General features: G+C 39.3%; 1 protein-coding gene across 2 annotated transcripts in view; it reads right to left on the bottom strand.

Annotated features, from left to right (window-relative positions):
* The window catches only part of fbxl16 (F-box and leucine-rich repeat protein 16), a 40,170-nt gene extending 23,360 nt beyond the window's left edge, over positions 1-16,810 (bottom strand). For both annotated transcript variants that reach the window (XM_069673956.1, XM_069673954.1), the window contains exon 1: positions 16,447-16,810. The gene's annotated coding sequence lies outside the window, so the exon portion shown is untranslated. The remainder of the gene's footprint in view (positions 1-16,446) is intronic.
* Positions 16,811-17,470: the final 660 nt, after the last annotated feature.

Below are 17,470 nucleotides of genomic sequence, written 5' to 3'. Positions count from 1 at the left end.
GCATGAGGAGTTGGCAGAAAATACTACGGAATGCAGTATTGCCTCTCGTAATCAAATTTACCGGTAGAAACTGCAGAATTCAGGATGCTACCCTTGCACCCCGGTGTGAGGACCTCACCAAATGGAGATGTTTTCTGCAGCTCATCTACACCGTAATACACATACTTCAAGTACGACCGGACACAGGTGCCAACCAAGCGGCAACCTCCGGTGTTGGAAAATGAAGCCAATGCGGAAGTGCAAAAAACTGCAGTTCCTCGAGTGGCCACTTGAGGCTGGCTCCAGAAAACAAGAAATAACATTATAGCAGGTGGGAAAATGCCAGCAGAAATAAACATGTTTACAGCCTGGTACAAAAAACGGTTTTGTTATAAATAGCTCATTTTATATTTCAAGATAACTCTGGGGGGGGGGGGGGTGAATTTTTATAACACACTCGTTTTAATTATATTAAGCCTTAAATCATAGGGGCCGGATCACTTGATTGACAGGTGGATCCTGCTGGCTGTCTGCTAGACATCAACACAGACACACAGACACTGAGCTTAACTTCACCTGTTTGTGTTGTTGGAGACTTTTGGGGATTTTTTCATTCAAAGTTTGGACAAATAATCTGTCTCTGTGGAATTTATGGAACTTTATGGCTGTGCAAGAAGTCTGAGCTCCAGCTTTTCGGTGAGTTAAATGCTAGTGTTATTGTATTGAAATATTTTTAGCACTAAGTAGCAGGTATACTGTGCTCCCTTTAGCTGCTTGTTAGCCTGTGCAGTGTTTATTTATTTAATCGTCGGTCAGTAAATAGGAGTCAGGAGTTGTTGGCGTTTCCCCGGAGAGATTACAGCGGACCGTAGTGATGAAGAGACCAGTTCTTTTACGTTTCCCGTTACGTGTCGGTTCGCCGCTCTCTCACCGGGCGAGCGAGCAGCGAGTCCGCTACTTCTTTAGTCTGATAACTAAACACCTGCAGTCAGTCACCGACAGAATCTCCTCCTGGGAAAGTCAAACCAGCTCATTCATGATTTATACAGTCTATGGATAATAACCGTTAGCTACGCTGAGGAGCATATAGCCTAGCTTCATAGCCGTAGCTGGCTGATTCATGCGGCCCGCCCATAGAGCTCAGCCATAGGCTGTAGCTCGGTCGCGCTCCGCCTCTTTGCCTGCCTCTGGATTAGCCGTCTCTGGCATTTCCAATATGGCGACCCCCAGCGGCGGCGCAATTCGGGCTTCCAAACGCTTCTTCAGAAACCAATGGGTGACGTCACTGAGACTACGTCCATTATTTATACAGTCTATGGTGCCAACAGGCAGTGCACAGGTCGTTTTTTGTGAGTGACATTACAACATATTTGTTGGGAGTTATATGATAACATGTATTGAATTATATGACCACATCTGCTGTAAGACACTACCCTTCATCTGTTACAGGAGTCAAGTGTCACAGTATTTTTTCTCATTCAGTTAAACCTATGGGGACAGAGCTTATTTGACAGAAAACTCCTTTGACATGTTCAATTAATATCCTGTTCTCTAAATCAACAGGATTTAACAGGATTTTTAATCTTTAGTTTATCTTGTTGAGAATAGATGTTCTCTGTAACATTTTTTTGGCTGCCCAATCCATTGTAAATTACACAAACAAAAAAACCCTTGTGGGAAAATGGCACTTAAATATTTTAATAAAGATTTGAAAACAGGCAATATTGCAAGCTGTCTCAAACGACAAAGTTAATACTCCTGAATGCATATAAAAGAGATTTTTCTTGATGATTCCCAGTCTTTGAAAAGCTTTGAAACAATGCAGTGGTCATATTAATGTTGATATGAAATACATTTTTTGTGAATCTTGCAGTTTTTGCTGTGAGATGGTGGAGTTGCTAGATTATCATTATTATTATCAGGAATAAGCGTTAAATAATAAATGTTTATTATTTTGAATTGTTGCACTGCACTGTTGCTACAGATGCAGCTCTAATCACAGAATCTTGATGAATTGTAATCATATCAATCCGCAGAAAGAAGTCTGATCTTGATCTGGGTCGTTTACAGTGAGAAAAAAGAAAAGAGACAAAAACACCAGGGATAAAGCAATAGATGTTAATAGACGCAAAAACTGTTGGCTATGTCAGATAGATCTACAAAATTATTTTTTTTACCGTATGATATACAATCATTTTAAAAACAATAAATTAATTTCACAATTAATATTTTGTGTACAATTAAAGATTTCTTAAGTAAATAGCCTTGTAATAAGCAGGATAATGTATAGTGAATGGGTTGATAAAGCGAAATGGAAGCCCAACAGGGTGAAGAGGACCCCAACATTCTTACTATGAACAGGTGAAAACCCCAAACCTAGCACCATCTTCCATCCAGCTGCACCTTGAGATCCTGTCCATGGAAATCACCAACAGAATCTGTGACAACCCACTGGGTTTGACTTCATGCCGAGGATGAGGACACAGCTCTTACTTGATTATACAGGGATCAGATGGCTTGTAACTGCAGCCCACGTACCCCATATTCCTGCAGTACCTTACTGAGGAGCTTCTTATCTACTTCTGTGACCTCTGCCAAGGACAAAAGGCTTTCCCTGGATCTTTTAACTCTGCCTCCACAGCAAAATGTGTATTTGTTGGGTTCAGGAGTTCCTTAAAGGTACAATAAGTAGGATTTTCCTAGAAAAATAAAATATAGACTTATACAAATACATAATATAAATCATCACTTATGGACCCTTGTTAGACCCTTGTTAGACCCTTCTATCTGCATCTATTCTGTTGTTTAGCTTGGCACAGGACTTTTTCAGGAGGGGCTGTGGTTCCCTGAGCCAATCACAGCGTATAGGTGAGTGTCGGAGACATTGAAATTAGCATCTGGGCCCCATTCAGACCGGCGAACAAATAGCAATGCAGAGTCGGCTTTCTTTCTGTTGGACAGGTAGGTGCCTCAAACCGGGTAGGACAAGCTAACCAGTGGTAAGCATGCTAGCGCAAAGCTAACTGGCGGTTATCATGCTAGCAAAAAGCTAACTGGCAGCTAGCATGCTAGCGCAGCAGTAACCGGCAGTTAGCATGCTAGCGCAACAGTAACCGGCGGTTAGCATGCTAGTGCAAAGGTAACCGTGATGCTATTGATGTTAGCTCGGTGGGGTGGGCGTGTTCTCGCACGAGAGAGTGAGAGCGAGCCTCTGGTGACCAAGAGCCCAGGAGGAAGACCGAGTTTGAATGTCTCGTTGACCAAATGCAAGGAAAAATCCTAGTTATTATACCTTTAAAGTGTGCTTTACACCACTCAACAGTATCCCCAGTCTGTATCAGCAGTCAGAACCATCACATTGGCTTTGCAAATTGTGCAACTGCACAGGGCCTCGCGCCTCTAGAGGGCTTTGCACACGGTCTGCAGCAATAGAAGCCCAATTCTGCGGGAAAAACACAGACCTGGCAACCCTGGCTTCGCATCCTGCATTTTTTATTATTTTTTTTACTATATATAATATTTTCAAGACTGTTGTTGACTCACCATGATTCTAACATGAAATTCCTGTTTGTCATTTCCATTATGCATACTCAAAAATCTAACCTAACAAATAATTTTCAATATTGCATCATTATGTAGTGTGTGCTCCATCTCGCTGCAACTACGGAGAAGGGGAAACGATGTCGGCCGCACAAGAGCGCGAAAGATTTTGTAAACACGAGTCGGATGCTGAAAAAAGAAAAAATTCAAAAAAGGAAGAATTTAATAAGTCACTGTGACGATTGCTATATAAATAAGTCAACACTTCAAGAGATGTGGTGGCTGAGCAGGTGTGCGAGGCTAGCAGGAATGCATGTCAATGAGCAGGGCATCGCACGTCGAGTTCTCAAAGGGCCTAGCACCCCCCCCCTGCGAAGGCTCTGTCAGCAGTTCTCCTGGACAATACTCCTAGGCCTGGGCCAAGCCCTGCTTTCTCTGCCTGAGTTCTCTAACGGTTTAACAAAAATTCCTTGAGGGCAATCAAAAGTCCCTCTCCACTGCCTACCTGAACTCCAGTTTTTGCTTCTGCAACCACAGAAGCCACAGCCCTCCGAGCCACCCAGTTCCTCATTCACCTATATTGTGCATAGAATTAGTCAGAGAGGGTATGAAAGTCTGTCTGTCTGCAATAAATACTTATTGTCATTCATTCTGTCACATGTAAGGCTGATCATTAAGCGTTGGATTTGATCAGTGTTATGTGATTTCTATTTTCTCTAAACTTTTAGCTTAATAAATAACTTTAATAGTTCACATGACACAATGGATTTATTTGGGTTCAATAAATTATGATTTCACAATCAGATTATTATTAATTACAAATACAAAGAATAAATAAATACAGTACATATGTAGGCAGACACAAACAGATGTTAAAGCCAACTGACAGCTGATTAAGCTGTGCTCAGCTGATGCCGTCATCAGAAACGGACATAACTTCACATGACGCTTCTTGTCTCATAGCTTGGTTTTCTTGCGTCTCTCTATGTATCCCCAGTGGGAGGATCTGAGACACAAGGAAAGGCTCAAGTAAGGGAAGATTGATGAAATTTAAGAGACTTGGGATATACCCTATGTGTGATTATGTGGGTTTTTTCTGTGTGGTTCTTCTACAATTTCCTCATTCTTTGTATGACTGCTTTTAAACCAAAAAGAAGCTTCTGCTCAATCAACTGCACATGTTCAAAGAGAATTAATGTATATGCATCTTAAATCTTTCATAGAGCCTGCAAAACACTCCAGAGAAAATTAGCATGAAACAGTGGTTTCTAAGAAATTAAAAATGCAAACACTACAGTGCATCAAAGATTGTGTCTTGCAACTTTTAAGAATTCCGGGGAAATTGAGAAAAAAAAGCTTTTGCTGCTCTTAAGATTAAACAGCTGAAGTAAATGTTGATGAGGAATGCCCATTTTAACGAACACGGAATAGCATGTGCATAAAATAGTTCACGAGGCTGCCTTTGGGGGGTCATATATCAGCAGTTTTTCTGAATTAGTCTGTAATATGGGTGAGTGGAAAGTTGTCCAGGGGGAATTGTGCACACTGTCTTTAGTTAAATATTCAGGGATATACAGTTAAACATGTCAGGGCTAGACATAAGCCACAGTACGGTATGTTTTTCACCCACCGGCCCAGTAGATTAAGCATTTAACTGGCCCGGTGTGCCGGTAAGATCCACAAGCCCACAGTGTAAACAATATAGTAGCCCTCCTGAGATTCACAGTCCCGATGAACGGGACTAATTACTTTCTACGCAGAATGGCTACTGCTGTCAACAACACGGTTCCCTGGACTAGTATAAATGCACACGTTTTCGGGTTTTTTTTCAGATGGGCTGTTACGTGAGGTGGCAAGTGTGTGTATTCCCGCAGCTCGTCCTGGTGCACGTAAGCGCTGTGGCTACATAAACAGACCGTTTACGGAGCGGACTTGGTGCGGACCGTTTAAAGGCTACAGTAAGTAGGAGACTGAACGATTTCGTTTCAAAAAGTTACTCTCACAGGCTGATCACGCTAATTAAACATACAACATTGAACAGTGTCAGATATGGTAGGTACAGCTTATAAGTAACGCAACTGCAGCTATTACTACTTATTCATGCGGGTGTCAGAGTTGCTGAACCAAGAGTGTTAAAGGAAGCCTCTTTATACCCATATGCTTATTTTGGTCTATTTTTATAAGTTTATAGTAGTTCCAAAATTGACTGAACACATATTCAGTAATAAGAACCCTTACATAAGGAGAAACTGAATTTTACATTGAAAAATTCCGAAATAACAAGTTATCTCAGGGCCAGTGGTTATAATGGCAGGGCCAGTGAATTTGGAAAGTTACTGGCCAGAGTGCCAGTGGAAAATTGTGCTCATTGTCAACCCCTGCATGTTAAGCACAAGAGGAACTTCTTCTTGAAGTTGAACTTTGGTCTCAGAATATATATACTATTTGGAGCTCCTGCTGACGTGATGTTTAATGGCTGTATAATGGCACCACCTATGGTAATTTGTTGTTCCTTGTATGCACAGACCATACCACACTGAAGAAAACACAAATAAAATGTATGCATAATTGAACAGAAATGTCACCACCTAAATCCAGCTGAGGTGATTTCAGAAAACAATATGTTGTCCAAATAACAAATTAAGTTGATTCTAAATATCATGTAAGGACTGCATCTGTCATCTTAGCATACGCTTTGAAGCAGACAAATATGACCTACGCAGTCCAATCCATCTGACTGATGCTACAACTGATAACTCATGACAGATAGAGACACTGTCCCACTGAGCTTATCTTTGTAAGCAAATCAATAAAACAGCATGATAAACTGAAATAGATTTGTAAGGATAAAGAATAAGAGGGATTAATAGTCACTTGAGTAACTAAGCAACCCCCACAAATCCAGCAGGTATGTCTGCAGCTGTTCCTGCCCTGTAAGTAGGCTAAATATTTGAGTGTTTGTCACCTGTTTTCCCACTAACTTCAGCTGAGCCAAACCACATGCGTAGTGACAAGAACTAGGAAAAGAGATCATATTTCTTCTTTATCAGCTTAAAATCTATAAAGGAGTTTAAAATGTTCAGGCTCAGGCGAGCCCCTAGGTATATGTGGTTATGGACTAAAACTGCTGGGAACACATGGAGCTCCTGTCTCCTCCCCTGTCTCTCCATCTGTATGAATTTAATTTTTTTACTTTACTTAAGTTTGGCTTCTTTGTATCTTCCCTGCAGTTTTTGTGCTTTCTCATTTTGCAGGTCCCTGTAGATAGGTTTTTGTTGATACAGCCATCGTTGGATGTGTATCTGAAGGGAAAGAACAGGAGTACTGGGAGGTCATCATGGACTCAAGTGGTGTGAGCTTAACCATCTTCATCTCCAAGCCAGCAAGACACCCCAGACAGCACCAGTGAACATCCAGGTATTGGACAATGAGAGGGTGGGACAGAAAAAGACTTAACTAACTGGTCAGGACTATCTGTCCCAGACTACCCTCTGGATTCCATAGGTGGGTGAGGAGAAGGAAACTGACAAAACTGTCATCCATCATGGACAACCCCTCTCAGCCCCTGTATCAGACTGTGAGGGCCTTAAGCAGCTCCTTCAGCAGCAGACTGAAACACCCACCCTGCAATAAGGACTACTGCAGGTCATTCATCCCATCTGCAGTGAGAATTTAAATCACCAGCAATACAACAACTATGGCATCTCAGTTCTCTCTGTCAATAACCCCCTTACTCATATGTATGTATGGTTATATGAAAGTTTATTTATATATATATATATATATATGTATATATATGTATATATATGCATTTGCAATTGTATTCTTTACATATCATGCAATATTCATCTGACATATTTTAAAAACATTAAACATTGCCTTCTTTCAAGAAATATCAAATACCTATAAATATAAGTAAAAGGTTTAAATAATGTATATATATATTTATTATTAATAACACTATTTTTACTAGGGATGCACAATATTATCGGCATGTTATCGGTGTCTGCAGATTATGGTTTGAAAATGATATATCGGCACCGGCCGATGTCATTTTTCTGCCGATATTTTCCGCCGATAAAACAACGCTATAATTAAGCCTAAATGCTTGATGATTCCCTGAAAAAATTCAATAAAATGTTACATGCAATTAATATGACATTTTGTACATAACCTAAGTTTAAGTAGTTTTCTTATTTTGCCCAGTGAATGTGTACATTTTAAAAAGCACTGTATTATGTGATTTCCGCATCTGCCAGTGGGCCACGACAATAAGAGTAGGCGTGATATCAATTCCACTACAGGGGAGACTTGATGTTCTACGCAATTAGGTGAAAAAAACACGTGCCTAATATATCAGTATCGAAATCGGCAAGAAGGGTTGGAAAATATGGCTGCAATGGCGATCATGCTGGTGCATGTCCGTGACGAAGTGTTGGTAACAATCAAGTTAGTTTTCCCCGCTTAAAACAGCGAGGAAAACAGCACAGTTGCGTATTGTAAATAGGAGGTGTCGCGGCTTGGACCCGGAAACAGTTTAATGCGGAGATGTGACGTCACCACTTAACAACTAGATAGCGCCATCGTCTGAGTAAAATACCGTAGCACATTAACACACCTCTCTGCATCTTATACTGGTATATTGGTCGCACGGGTATATAGGACGCAGGCCACTCTTCAGATGAAAAAAAAAGAGTGCGTCTTATACACCGAATTTTACGGTACTTCTTTATTTCTTTATTTCATTTTCACTAATGTTATTATTGTTGCTGTTATTATCTTACTATTTTAAGTCTTTTTGAGCAACAAGATAATTTCCCCCAAATTGGGAATCAATGAAGACTATCTGATCTTATCTTACCTTACCTTGAAACATATTGTTTGCTGGACATAGAGGATATAACAATAAGATGGCTTTCTAAATAACAAAACCATGGCTGACTAAGGATGTTAAGTTCCTACATTGTATAGCAATGACGATCTAAAAGTGTTTCCAGATCGAACACAAAGAGAGCCATCAAGGAGGCAATAGCAACCTATGTGAAGAAGACTGAAGTACACTTCAGCGAGGGGGACCCCCAGTTTGTTTGGCAAGGCTTTGTGCACCTCTAATGTCCTGCTACCAATCACCAAAAGCCTGGCACTGACTGTGAGTACAGAAGATAGACTCAGGAGAGTGTTCCATAGTGTCAACCCCAGGAAGACCACCAGCCCACACGGTATTCCAGGGAGGGCACGCAGAGATTGTGGGGACATTAGCAGCTTTAATGACCTGTGGCTCTCACCTTCACATGATGTAGTGTTTTAAGAGGCTGGTCCTAAGAATCATTAAATCTTCTTTTCCATACACTTTCCAAAGCATATATTTTATATTTTAGAGCTCCACAGGGCTGAGTGTTAAGTCCTCTTTTTTACTCTCTCTACACACACAACTGCACACCTTCCCACAGCAAAAATGCAATCATTAAGTTTGCGACCACACTGCTGTGATGTGACTGATACAGAAGGGTCAGCCATTCTTCATTCTGCAAATGAACGAAGAATGGTGCATCATTAACAACCTGGCACTAAACACCTCAAAACCAATGAGCTGATGATGGACTTCAGGAGAACGAAAGATGAACTTGCTCTTGTGTGCTTTTAAGACATCACAGAGAGCCAACCTGTCCCAACAGCTGTGGATGTCCTTTTATGGCTGTTCAGTTGAAAGCATACCCTTCTATTGCATCCAGGTGTGGTATGCTAACAACACTGTGGCTGACAAACAAAACATGTCAGCCATTAAACCAGCACAGGACATCATCAGCTCACAATTATCTTATCTTGAGGATTTATTGTCAGTAGGCCTCTTGGCTTGATCCCTGTTGTATAAGTTAAATGTCCCTATCGCACACCTCAGCGCACAGTGCAAGTGTCATTGCTATTTTACACCTGACGCAATTATAATTTTAACGCCCAGCTTCTACTCATTAGGAAAAAGCAGTGTGTTTGCAGATACAGTGAAATGACATTATTTATGGGGGAGGCAGCCTCTTTTTGTTTCCCTTGTCTCTTTAAATAATGATACTGCTTTCGGTTTGTTACTGATCTGGTGAGAAATGCCAGAGGATGTGGACAGGTTCACTGCTCATGCTCTGATTGGATTAATTCATGTTATACTGAAAACACACCTATGCATAATCCAGGGACTTAAGCCAACCTCTTGGCACCCTGTGCCTCGGTTTGCGCCCAGATCGTGCGCCTTGTAACTAGCAAAAGTTGATCAGACATGCCCTAAATCACTTAGTGCCATGCGCTTTAGACTGTGCACATTCCGTCGCGTAAATAGGGCCCAAAATCTTAATTTTACAATTAGGACCTAAATATCTTGTAAAACTCTTGGTATACTGGATATTGGTATAAATGGAGACATCCAGGACTAATTAGATTCCATGTCATCCTAATGCCAGAGGGCCCCAGCTGAAAAAGTTATCAGGGGGGCATCAAATCATAATCAGTGTTATGTAGCACAATATATATATATATATGTCAAAACGTATTTATGTTACACTGAGATAAATTATGTCCCAGCAGTCTGATATTTGCAATACAGGCCTTACAATTTTTTAATGCTTGTTTTTTGTTTTTGTTTTTTTTCTTAAAGGAAGATGGCAGTACTAACGACACAGGTTCAGCATGGTCATACCATGTCTCTTCAACCAAGAAAAGGGCAATTTATTTCACAGTGTAAAACAACTGTGCAGTTAATAAGTTAAGTTTAATAAAAATAATTTAACACCTCTTGAAGAAACAATTGCCCATCGCTTGCTTAGCTTTAGTTTGCTAAGTTTAGCTGCTCCTCTTAAAAAAACTATAAAAACTATTAAAAAATACTATAAGTTCAGGTCACACACATTCATGTTATTGAATTATAATGCACAGTTTTCTCTTTACTCTGGTTTTACATAGGTCATTCTTGAAGTATCATGACTTTCACACTGGTAGTTGGTTAAGGTTTTAACTTGCTTTAGTGTTAGTCAAGTCAGATGCAAAGTAGGCCTACATATTCTTAAACTGTGTTTTAAATTGCAGCTGACAGTGAAAATGAGTGCTTCCAAGTCAATCACAGGCCCAACAGAGTTACAGAAGACATTGATGGTGAAAGCGTCTGTGCATCCCTCCATGTTAAGTGTTTAGTCTGCAACTGTGGATAAATAAGTTCTCAAAAATGTATAAATTTTAATTATGAGTGAACATCTATGAATGAAATGAAATCACTTACAGCTACATTAATTCATGAACTTGCTTTATCTATTTTTTGCTTTTACCTAGAACCGCTGCTGTTGTTTCAGTCCTTAAAGGCATGAATAGACTGCACTGTGGCACAGAAGCTTACAGAGACCTCAATCATCTGTGCTGTCAGTGTCTGGAGAATCATCATCAGAAGCAGACGCTCATATTAAACGGTATGCTATGCACCTTTCTAATCTTGTGTTCTTAGGTCAAACCTAGATTACACTAGATTTATTAACATAAACGTTATTAACGTCTCTTTTTTGTCCATTCATACAGTGCCCCTGGATCCCCAATGAAATGGTGAAAGAGGGCCCACCAATAACTCATCAGAAGTATGAGCATCTGCACACAGTAGCCAAGGAAGCCTTGAGGGAATCCACCCTCCCTGAAAGAACTTCAAAGGGAGCCCCTCAAAGAAGACAGCTAATGTGGTGAAGCTGCCATAACAGGTATGCATAATAATCTATTTTTCCATTTATAATATTTTCACTTATTTATCTTATGTAGTTTACATGCTTGCAGTACCAATGTCACTTGGAACAACAACAGGCGCACTGTAGGATTGCACAATTATCAAACAAACCATCAATATTTGTATTTTCAGTGCTTTAAAATTATAGCTAAATGAAGCTGCTTGATTAAGATTCTGCACTCAATCCTAAACTATTTCTCATCTGTTTTCTTTAACAAGTTTTGTTATCAAATGACTTCCAAGTACATCAGCCTCAAAAAATGCTACCTGCTGAAAAACCTTAATGTAGTTTGTCAGGAAATTGATTTTTATGTTAAGCAGTCTTTCAATGAGGAGTAAACACAATAACTATTTGTACTGTTTAAAGAGTAGCAGTTTTGTTTTTAAAAAAGCCTTTGACATACAGTGTTCAGAGAAATTTGTAGTGGTGACATACAAATATGTTTTAACACACCTTTGAATTGTATCGAGTAAGTGTATTTGTAGTATAAATACGTAAGCTTAAACATACTTTTTGTCTGTGACTAAAGTATACTCAAATTAATAAAAATTAGAACTTCAGACATGATTCAGCTTGGGCTTGTGTGGCTTGGATCACATTTGACATACCATACATTGTATTTCGAAGTGTATTTGTAACACATTTCAAAGTGTGGCAAAGTATATTGAAGGGTATTTATTGAGTACTACCAACTTTACCTAAAAGTGTACTGTTTTGGTAATCTAGAGGCCCCGTGATGAACCTTTGGTTGTGTTGATTTTGGCGACCCCAGTGGACAAAGTTGTATCACTTATCTCTTTGCTTATTTTGTCCTGTACACAAGTGGTGTTTTTTTAGAAAGGTCTCATCCTGTTTTTTTTAACAGTCATATATGTCACTCACTTAAAAATGTTGCCCTGTGTAATGTAAACAAATGCAGCGTGCAGTTTATCACACATCTGCCAACTACCCCCCGCCAGCAGTTTCAGACATTAAAAATAACTATATAGAAATAATCTATCTTGTTGCTGATGGTCTGCTTTGCTTTTGTAGGTCATATAGAGTAATCAGAATTAATTAGTCTGTTTCTTGACCAGCGAAAAACTCCTCACAGGACCTTTAAATAAACTTTAAGTATGAGCTATATACAAGTAAGCTATTATTGTATAATGGATGTATTTATTCTCTATTGCTTGCACATGTATAGTATGCTTGAAGGGTAATTGTTATACTCCTAAAATGTGTTTTAATTTAACTGCAAGTACATTTACATTATGTAAGAAAATACATATGCAGTAGTATACTAGTAGTGTACTTAAGTTTACTTAAAATGGCCCCATTTTAGTGTGGTAAAGTACACTAGACACTTAAAATTGAGCCTTTGTACTACTTAAAGTATATTAAGTACAAAATTAGCTGCTCCATTTTAACACAATTTAAGTATACTAACTGGTAGTCTGTTGGCTACTACACTTTAGTGTGCTTTAGTATACTAACATTTAGTATACTTTAGAATACTATTTTTTCACTGGGGTTATTAATTCGGGGATTTACTGGATAATCTCATTAAATGCCCATATGTGTGGAAAAATCTTATTACACGTTTTTCACATGTATATATGAGTTGCTGTGTTCATGTGTTTCCATGTTTGTTTTTCTAATTGCATACTGCTGGCAAATGTGGTTATTACACATATGGTATATAAAATGTGAAAAATGGTAATGGTATTGCATGGTAAATGCAGAGGAATGCATATGAACATGTATGTAGCCACAGTTGTTATGGTCTGTTTTTAACGTTAAAAAATTATTCTCACCCAAAGTATTAGCTTCTCTTTTATTTTAGCTGTTCCTGTTCTTGCCTCATAAAGATAATGATTTTTCACTATGTATCTTGTTTCAACTACAAATAACACTCACAGACTTGGATTAACAGCAGGCTCGCCAAGGTTTGAAGCAATTTTTGTAAAAGGACCACAGCATGATGTTTGATATTGTCAGCCAATTGGTACTTGCAGCTTATCTACCTGTACCTTCTGTTTTAAAGCAACACTCATGGTGTGTCTGTCAGAGATACATAGAAATGCCAACAACAGTGAAAAATGAATGCCGCATCCAACAGCCACATTTGTGGATTTCTAAATGTAACATGTGGAGGCATACATTTTCAGGAGGTTCTTGCACCTGGCCACCCAATTTCACTAGGAGGACCTGGAACAAACTATCCAGATCGTTTCACAGATTGTGATATATGAACTTTTGTGAAGTTATTGAGAGAGATTTGGCAAATGTTTCAAAGACGTTTTTACTGTCGAATACAAGAAGTTAGTGCACTTCCCCCCCTTACTATGCGTCAACATCTGTAATGGGCTACAGAAAAGTATAAGGAAGTAACACGTCAAACGCATTCAGAGTCATTAACATATTCACCATTAGGTTTATTGCTAAAAGACGTCTTGCTTTGTGCATCACTTGTAAAATCAATATTTTAAAGGCCAAAACAGATACTATATTTTCTATAATGTAACACTGGCTATCAATGTTACTGATAACACTTCTTTTCAGCTCTGGAACTGAATCCATTTTCTGTTCCTAAGAGACTGTTTGCAAACCATCTCCTTATAAAGCATGCTTACAATTTATCCCAGCTTTAATGAGTTTCTCAGTGCATAAAAAGGTGTTTTAGCTCTTGAAGTTTTGAATTTGATTCAAATAGTTGGACATGTATTTTGGGAACTCAAATAATGAATCAAGGTGTTTGTTTTTGGTTGTTTGGAGTTTATTTGTGATTTTTTGATATGCTGTTGTGTAATATAAAACCTGGAGGTTGTTGTATTGTCCAATGAAACTGATGCCCTAAGGAACATTTGCAGTGTTAATCTGTCTAACAACCATGTTTTCCTGCCAAAGATTTAGCTGTTTCGCAGATTTTAGTAAGAGTTTTTAAAGTGATGACCTGCCCCGATGGATGTTTATCTCGTTTATCTTTATATTATCCTAAATAGTTCACTTTATCATGTGCTAACATTCCTAGTTTTATTCTGAAAAAAATTGGATGGTTATCCCAACAATTAAGACATCTTGTAATCTGACAGCCATATCCCAATATTTTGAAGCTCCTCACTATAAAAGGTTTCAATAATTGCTATATCTTTATCTATAACGAGTACAACTAAATTGTCTGCATTAAAGAAATATCAGTTTGCCTTCCATTTATTCTCAAGCTTATTATTTATCCCCAAACAAAGAGGGTTTTGGAGCTCGCTACATAGCACCAACACTCGTCATGATCTTGAAACAAACTCCTTCCTAGAGGAGCTTTATCAAGTTGAATCAAGTTCTACATTTCCACTGCGGTGACCAAGGACATTATTTCACACCCCAAAGAGATCCCTGCTCTGGTAGTACTTTCCTGAATAGTAGGAACATTCCATCCTTCTCTAGTGTGTCCACATCGAAAGAAGGAGCTACTGCCTCATGGGAATGCACGGTTGACAGGAAAACACCAGCCAGTTGAAGGTTAACTATGTATGGCCAGTGTGATGCTTGTTAAATGCTATAACAGTAACTGATGTAATCATTATTGTGTTGCAAGGGTGTTGCATGGGTTGCAAGGCATGGTGTGCTGTTAGAATGTATGTTTTATCTCACAGTGAGACAAACAATTTGTTTGTGTTTATCGGATGGAACATTAGCACACTGAACTTACCCCTGCAATCACCAATGGCACCAATATATAATATTTTATAATATGTATAGTAATATCACAACAAAGCTTGGACAGACTACAACCCTATCTTGCCCCTCAGGTCATCAGGTGGAGGTCTTTTAGTTGTACCCAGAATTAGATCCAAGTCCGGTAAGGGGACCTTTACTTACTGTGGTCCTTCTCTCTGAAACAAGATACCTGAGGTCCATCAAAATTGTGTCTACTTTGTTTATCTATGTTTTCATTGTATTTTCTTTACACTTGTTGGTGTTTAATTACTATGTGGTGTGTCTGTTGGCATTGGATGCATGCTTTACTGATCTGATTATTATTCATGATTTTTTTTGGTATGTTTTTAACCCCAGTGTAAAGCACATTGAGCTTACCTGTAATGAAATGTGCTTTATACATAAAATTGCTATTGGTAATTGCTATATATGTGAAAATTAATGTGCATTCTTAACATATTCTACTTTTAACACTGAGGAATTTCACCTTTAAGTAACCTCAGTATTCAAAACAGTGAAGGGTGCATAAGTTAAGTAAAGGTCCTTAAGCTGAATTGCAGGTGATGTGTAAATAGATAAAAACAAAATAGGAAAATAGGAAAGCTTTTAAATTAAACTGATTAAAAAATGCTGTGGATGTAGATGTAAACCTATGTAAAACAGCTGTTTACATTTCAGTTATATAAATTGCCTTGATCTTGGGTCTTTAAAATATATTTCATAAAGCTCTAGTTACAAACTTAGAGGGTTAATGTTTGAAAGTGTAATGTAACAATAGACACCATTCATTTACAATATGGGAAGTGTCAACCCGACAGGCCCCACCATCACCTTTAGTGAGCTATTTATAATATACTTGTGCTTTGCAGCCAAACGCTGTTGAAATAATGAGTTCTCTTACATATTAAAATGTTTTTTCCAATATTGAAGCTGCATAACTAAAGGCGGAGAGCTGTAGGGCCTATGTTATGGGGTTAAGTCAAGATCATTGACTTACTAATCACCAATCGTAGTTATCTTTAGAAGGTATAGATCCATATCATGGAGCCCGCGTAGACTGGAAATAGAGCTAACAGAGCACCAGGGATGTTACCATGACAAATAGAGCAACACATGTGATACACCTGGTCAAAAAATGACCAGAGCAAAGGAAATCACATTGCTGCATAATTGAGAAGTCAAAGGGTTACGTCACTGACAGACGCTGACGTCATTATGTTTGTTAATAATACGCAGCTCGATGCGGCTGATCAGCTTTGTCTCCTAAAGGCCTCGTTTTGCACACAAAGAGCTAAAACACCCAGCGCCATTCACCCACATTAGCTCAAACTCCTCCGCTTCGTCGGAGCAGAGGATCCGCAGTGTGGATGCTGCTGCCATAACCCACCACGCCATCACATATCAAAAGCACGGACATGCAACACACATCCCGCACCCATGGACACATCCTCCTCGTCCGGCCTGTTTTCGCAGTATCTCTTACCTCTCAGATGAAAATGTACTCGAGCATTAATCCATGACAAGGACACTGTTATCGTTGCCTCTCGATCACGTTTCTCTGAACGTTGCGGCACAGAGGGCGAAATAAATAATTATTAGGAGGTAGCCCTGCCCGCTATGTCCTACTGGGAGGCGAGAGATGCGCCTACCGAGCCCATGGATACAAGGGAAGCACCCGGGTCCAAAATCAGTCAAATTACGGGGAGAGCCGATATACAGCCTCACCAAAACCGTTCAAATCCATACAAAAGTTCTTCTCTTCTGTGTTTTCTATCACCTAGTCCTCCTCCACAAAACAGTGGCCCTCTCAATCTCGTAATTTCTCCTCCACACACACACACACGCACACACACACACACACACATACAAACGTATTCACACGCAGGCACACACGCAGAGCAGCTCTGTCTCATTTAAAGAGACAGGATAGGGCAGCTGGAGCAGCGCTGAACACAGAGCCACTCTGTCTGCGTCTTATGTAACAGCGTCAGCTTCTGATTGTTCTGCAGACCAGACAAGCTCAATCCGAAAAATAACCACAGGAAACTGAGTTCCCTTCTGCAACTAGAGGAAAGCTGTTTTTCCAGGTAACATCCTCGGAGATAAACGGATTTTCACTCAGTCACTTTTTTGTCACTACACCGTGTCATTGTGAACCTGGAGCTCATAGTGCTGTTGCTCAAACCGCACATACTCAATGGTAGAAACTCTTAAACATGCCTGTGCCAAGCGGCACGGTCTCTTGATCATTATTATTTGTGTAGTGAAGTGATTCATTCCAAATCTTTCTTGCCAAAAATGAACACCAATCAGCCTATAGTTCGCAGTGGTGTGGCCTACAGAGTAGCTTTATATTTGAATGAGGACCAAAAATATATATTTTTTAATAGTCGAACAGACTTTTGATGATCTAGTAAGTGCTTTTTTAATGATTTTATTTAACATGTGCAAATCTAATCTTGAAAATCTCAGTGCAGACAAAGCCTCGCGCACCACCAGCAATCTTC

This window comes from Semicossyphus pulcher, unplaced genomic scaffold (assembly GCF_022749685.1).
Source record: "Semicossyphus pulcher isolate SPU_LCO1_2020_fin unplaced genomic scaffold, fSemPul1.0.p SCAF_23, whole genome shotgun sequence".
Taxonomy (NCBI): domain Eukaryota; kingdom Metazoa; phylum Chordata; class Actinopteri; order Labriformes; family Labridae; genus Semicossyphus; species Semicossyphus pulcher.
Note: the sequence above shows the minus strand (reverse complement) of the source record. Positions and strands in the feature narration are given on the sequence as shown.